This window comes from Clarias gariepinus, chromosome 2 (genome assembly GCF_024256425.1).
Source record: "Clarias gariepinus isolate MV-2021 ecotype Netherlands chromosome 2, CGAR_prim_01v2, whole genome shotgun sequence".
Classification (NCBI taxonomy): Eukaryota; Metazoa; Chordata; class Actinopteri; order Siluriformes; family Clariidae; genus Clarias; species Clarias gariepinus.
In genome coordinates, this window is record NC_071101.1 from 5,621,551 (window position 1) to 5,628,121 (window position 6,571).

The 6,571-nt window shown below is 39.2% G+C and overlaps 1 long non-coding RNA gene across 1 annotated transcript; it reads right to left on the bottom strand.

Annotated features, from left to right (window-relative positions):
• Nucleotides 1-209: 209 nt before the first annotated feature.
• LOC128507273 (uncharacterized) lies at nucleotides 210-5,155 on the bottom strand. Its single transcript, XR_008355799.1, has 4 exons — nucleotides 5,029-5,155; nucleotides 3,778-3,830; nucleotides 1,748-1,824; nucleotides 210-240 (listed from the first exon to the last, which is right to left on the bottom strand). It is a non-coding gene; the product is annotated as an uncharacterized LOC128507273 (long non-coding RNA).
• Nucleotides 5,156-6,571: the final 1,416 nt, after the last annotated feature.

Genomic DNA, 6,571 nt, shown 5'->3' on the forward strand with positions numbered 1-6,571 from the left:
TTCATGTTTGCGTGTATGAGTTTGATTTAAGCTCTATAAGACACTTCATATTTTATTAAAGTTAGAGTCATTAAAGTTGTTATGAGAAAACCTGGGTCATGACTCAGTGGTTAAGGCGTCTGATACTGACCTTATTTCTAACTCTGTTATCTGATACGCTGAGACTTTTATAATTAGTCGGTGTTTCACACTGTATGATTGGCTTACCCGTGACTGAGAGTTGAGCTGCATTGATGGAATCTGTGGAAAAAAAAATCACAATCTACATGATTTGTAGAAACATACATATACAGTGCATTGCAAAAGTATTTATACCCCTTGAACTTTTCCACATTTCATCACATAATAACCACAAAGGTAAATTTGATTTTATTGGAAAGACAATGATAAATGGTTAACATATTTAATGAATAAAACTTTATAAACTGTGGTGTGCATTTGTATTCAGCCCCCTTTACTCTGATACCCCAAACTAAAATCCAGTGGAACCTTCAGAAGTCACCTGATAAGTAAATAAAGTCCACCTGTGTGTAAATAATCTCAGTATAAATACAGCTGTTCTGTGAAGCCCTCAGAGGTTTGTTAGAGAACATTAGTGAAGAAACAGCATCATAAAGCCCAAGGAACACACCAGACAGGGGAAGTGTTTAATCTGTCCATCATCTGAAAATAAAAAGAGTACGGCACAACTGTAAACCTACCAAGACATGGCCGTCCACCTAAACGGACAGGTCGGGCTAGGAGAGCATTAATTAGAGTAGCAGCCAAGAGAACAATGGTAACTCTGGAGGAGCTGCAGAGATCCACAGCTCAGGTGGAACAATCTGTCCACAGGACAAATATTAGTAGTCACCTCCACAAATCTGGCCTTTATAGAAGAGCAGTTAGAAGAAAGTAATTGTTCAAAGAAAGCCATAAAAAGACCCATTTGTAGTTTGTGACAGGCCATGTGGGGGGACATATGGAGCATGTGGAAGAAGATGCTCTGGTCAGATAAGAACAAAACATTTTGGCCTGAATGCAAAACACTGTGTGTGGTGGAAAACTGTGAAACATGGTGGTGGCAGCATCATGTTGTGGGGGTGCGTTTCTTCAGCAGAGACAGGGAAGCCGGTCAGAGTTGATGGGAAGATGGATAGAGTCAAATACAGGAGAATCTTAGAAGAAAACCTGTTAGAGTCTGCAAAAGACTTAAAACTGGGGTGGAGCTTCACCTTCCAGCAGGACAACGACCCTAAACACACAACCAGAGCTACAATGGAATGGTTAAAATCAAAGAATATTCATGTGTTGAAGGTCCAGACCTAAATCCAATTGAGAATCTGTGGCCAGACGTGAAAATTGCAGTTCATAGACGCTCTTCATCTAATCAAACTAATCTTAAACTATTTTGAAAAAAGGGCAAAACCAGCTGTAATTGCAGCAAAAGGTGATTCTACAAAGTATTGACTCAGGGGGTAAAAACAAATGTCTTAAATACAAGTCCACACTTATCGGATAGTTATTTGTTTAAAAAAATAAAAAAATGAAAAACATTTTCCTTCCACTTTTCCACCTTCTTTGTGTTGGTCCATCACATAAAATCTCAATAAAATGCATTTATGTTTGTGGTAGTTCAAGGGGTATGAATACTTTTGTAAGGCACTGTATAGACATAGATACTTTGACAGACAGACAGACATACTGTACAGATACAGTAGATAGATACGCATGTTGTAGTCAGTGTTAGGACACTTATAATTCTTACCCAGACATAAGATATACAGGACATACAGGAGGGTCGTGATGTCCATTAGACTGCTGTGGAGTTTGGATTTACTGAAACTAACAGATGGAAATGAGAAACAATGAGTCCATGTATGGAATATATAATCATCATTTATTATTGTGAAATTACATATTAAGGACAATTATTGATCATTTTATCTCTTATATACAGCACACACACACACACAATATATTGCCAAAAGTTTTCTCTAGTCTGCCTTTAAGTGCATATGAAATTTAGTAACATCCAATTCTTAATCCATGGGGTTTAATGATGTTGGCCACGCCCCCTTTGCAGCTATAACAGCTTAAACTCTTCTGTGAAGGCTTTCCACAAGGTTTAGGAGTGTGTTTATGGGACTTTTTGACTATCAATTAGTGCAGTGCAGTTTGCAAAGGGTATGAATAATTTTGGACATGACACTGTACATCATCTTGTACATCATCTTATTATATTTTGGAAGACGCTCGTGTCATTTCTAATCAAGAAAAAAAACTTGCTGGTTGAATAAAGGTGGGTCTTAAATCACAATATGGGGTATAAATAATTTCGGGATTGACACACATTATATACACTACCGTTCAAAAGTTTGGGGTCACTTTTTGTTTAGTGATTTATACTCACCTAAAGGATTATTAGGAACACCTGTTCAATTTCTCATTGATGCAATAATCTAAACAACCAATCACATGGCAGTTGCTCCAATGCATTTAGGGGTGTGGTCTTGGTCAAGACAATCTCCTGAACTCCAAACTGAATGTCAGAATGGGAAAGAAAGGTGATTTAAGCAATTCTGAGCGTGGCATGGTTGTTGGTGCCAGATGGGCCGGTCTGAGTATTTCACAATCTGCTCAGTTACTGGGATTTTCACTCACAACCATTTCTAGGGTTTACAAAGAATGGTGTGAAAAGGGAAAAACATCCAGTATGCGGCAGTCCTGTGGGCGAAAATGCCTTGTTAATGCTAGAGGTCAGAGGAGAATGGGCCGACTGATTCAAGCTGATAGAAGAGCAACTTTGACTGAAATAACCACTCGTTACAACTGAGGTATGCAGCAAAGCATTTGTGAAGCCACAACACGCACAACCTTGAGGCGGATGGGCTACAACAGCAGAAGACCCCACCGGGTACCACTTATCTCCACTACAAATAGGAAAAAGAGGCTACAATTTGCAAGAGCTCACCAAAATTGGACAGTTGAAGACTGGAAAAATGTTGCCTGGTCTGATGAGTCTCGATTTCTGTTGAGACATTCAAATGGTAAAGTCAGAATTTGGCGTAAACAGAATGAGAACATGGATCCATCATGCCTTGTTACCACTGTGCAGGCTGGTGGTGGTGGTGTAATGGTGTGGGAGATGTTCTCTTGGCACACTTTAGGACCCTTAGTGCCAATTGGGCATTGTTTAAATGCAACGGGCTACCTGAGCATTGTTTCTGACCATGTCCATCCCTTTATGACCACCATTTACCCATCCTTTGATATCCACTTCCAGCAGGATAATGCACCATGTCACAAAGCTCGAATCATTTTAAATTGGTTTCTTGAACATGACAATGAGTTCACTGTACTAAAATGGCCCCCCATAGTCACCAGATCTCAACCCAATAGAGCATATTTGGGATGTGGTGGAACGGCACCATAATGAAACTGGCTCTCATGAAGGCCATCCCAGGAGGGCGAGACCAAAACCTACCTCTGCCGCAGACGAGAAGTTCATTTAGAGTTATCAGCCTGAAAAATGACCAATTAACAGCACCTCAGATTAGAGGCGTTATGAAGTCCTTACAGAGCAGAAGTAGCAGAAACATCTCACCATTAACAGTTCAAAGGAGATGAATGCATTTTTTGCATGCCTTTACAATGTAGAAATAAATCGTCATGGAGTTAGAAAGTGACCCCAAACTTTTGAATGGTAGTGTATATAAGACATATATGATTTATATCACGAATTTAAAGACATATAATTATTATTTAAATGCATTTAAGAGAATAATTCTCTCCTACCACAAAGGATGCTGTTCTGCCTGCCAATGTGTAAATAGTTTATAGTGCAGGACCTGTAGGATCACAGAGAAGCAGAAACATTTTACCAACTCAAATGCAAATATAGAAATTAAAAAATTATTTAAAATTCAGGAGTCAGTGTGGTGAAAGTGAGAACTCTACTAATCATGAACTCTCTTATGTAATTCTGCAGGCCTTCTGCATGGCAGGCGAAAACACCTACCCCTGAGCCACCAGTGCTCTATACATTATGTACATTTATTATGTATTTGGTAAAAAAGGTGAGTATAACATGGTATATGTAACATATAATATGTTTAACCTAACTTGCTTTGTAGTTAGTGTTTTTTAGGATACAAGATTTTGCTACATAGCTCATACACACTTGCACGTATACTTGGTACACATTTAGAGCTCATGAACGACTTTCGCTCTGCATGTCATGGGCTCAATGAAACAGGAAGTCAGTTATTTTGGGTCGTTCGCAAAACACAACCGAAGGATTTTGATCTACTCCTCCTAGGGGATTTATATAATCACCACCAAACCGGGCTGATGTGATCTAAAGACACTGAGGATGCAAACTTGTAGAGGGATTTTTCACGGGGTCAGCCATGATAATGCCTTAAACTTACGCTGGAAAATGGTTAATAACATTGTGTGGCATTATACTGAGTGACATTAACTGCTTTTTAGCACAAATTTGAGGCATTATTACGGCGGAGGGTCCCCGGGGCTCCACCCATGTGCAGATCCTGACGCCTGACCCTCCCACCCGTCATATGTGGTTAACTGCCTGCTGCTCCTTACGCTGCTACATTGTAACGCCTGTGATTCACTCAGTATAACAACGTAAATGTTGATAATAACGATTCCTGCAGATACACTGAGTTTGGTCCAACCCACCCGCCAAGAAAACAGAGGTTCGGTTTTATAAATATAGATAACACACGTACATGATATACACAACCTTTTACAATTAGCCTGCAAACAGCTTACAGATATACACAATAGAATGTGTAAATAACATACGAGGAGTGTTCAAGTCAAACCGGGTCAAAATTCTCATAAATAATGGCTTAAACCCAATTTTACACTACGGATTACGGACTCAGCTGATTGACAAGTTGATGTTGAGTTTTGAACGAGCAGAATAAACACGGTTGTGTGTGTATCATTAACACTTTTACACGGTGTTAGCTAGCTGTTAGCTGTTAGCTCCTGTTGTCCTAAGAATTCGCCAGCCGTTACCTGTTCGTGTCGGTCTCCAACCAAAATATTTCCTTTTGTCTTCGAGTTATTTCGTTGCATATTTACTTGAGTTATTTTTTATCGTAATGCCTATTTTTGCCTTTATTTCTGAAAACAAGCGGATCTGACTGGTACAGTATCCGCACCGTTTATGGAAACAATCCAATTGGACGGTAGTCCCCTGGGAAGTGTCCTGCACAGTCATAGTAAGTGCGATTCGAAACCGCAGAAAGCGGGAATGTCAGGGGTGTAGGGAACAAGTGAACAACAGATCTACACTTCACCGGAAATGGGAATGAAAAATCTCCCATCATACCCTGCGCCTCACTGGAACCCTAAAATGGAGCTCAAAAAGTGATTGACATACGTATTATCCTCATTATCGAGGACAAAAATTATTATTGTAATTTGATCGAATAATAAATTTACGAGTTATACACGTGGGACGGGGAATTCGGCGCAGGGGAATTGCGCGCCCCCAGTGGGCCACTTGTGCTACTGTTCACCCACTAACAGAGAACGTGAGCTGGGTTTAGACCGTCCCATCTTTTGGGTACAATCGCGCACGTTCTAGCTCCATCTCACTGATGGGGCGGTAGTGTGTATAACTCATAAAAAAATTATTTGATTCATTTACAATAATTATTGTACAGAGTCAGCGACGGGTATCTTATGTTACCATGGTAACGCACGGAGAAAGTGATGTATGCGCTTGTGACGTTCCAGGGTTTTTCAAATGGTGGAATTTTGTCACACATTCCCTGAACAGGAAGTAGGGAGCACAGTGAAGTATATTTTGGAATGTAATGCAGCCCCACCAGAGGCATTCCACGGTGTGGAGGTATTAATGGGAAGTTTGGATCATTTTAGTGACTCATCAAAATGAACAAATCTTTTTTTTTAATTATTTAGTTTATTTCATTCTTTAGTTCAGAAATCAAATAAAATGTTGCATTTTTAATAAACAGACCCATATCACATCTACATACAAAAATTTTGGCTGTAGTTCAAGTAATGAAAATATTACATTTTGATAAATATGATAGATTATTATAAACAGATTGAGCAGTTCACCTCTCATATCTACTGGTCTAAATTGTTCTTTTTTTTGTCACGTGACTCTCATAGACACTATACAGTGCATTACACAGGAAACAGAATTGAACGATTCTTCTCATGAGTCTCCTAGTCCAAGTCGTTCGTACTGCTTCATGAGTTCTATATGTTTAAAATAATCAATCCTATCTCTTGACCTAGCAGATGTTTTTTCCTGTACTGTATACCTGTGTGTATAAATAATAGACAACTCTCTGACCGAGTAACTTTATTATTAAAGAATATACTTTATGATGTTTCTCTGGTGCTAAGGCAGACATGTTTTGGACGGGTGAACTGAAACTTGAAATAAAGCAGCTGGTTTTCCGTCTCTTTTTCTGGTGGTAAAAACCACAGGCTGTGCACAAGACAAAAACCCACAACTTCTCTTTTCATTAGATCTATTCAAGTATTGAGAATATCAAAGGTTAATACACACGCCTAAACT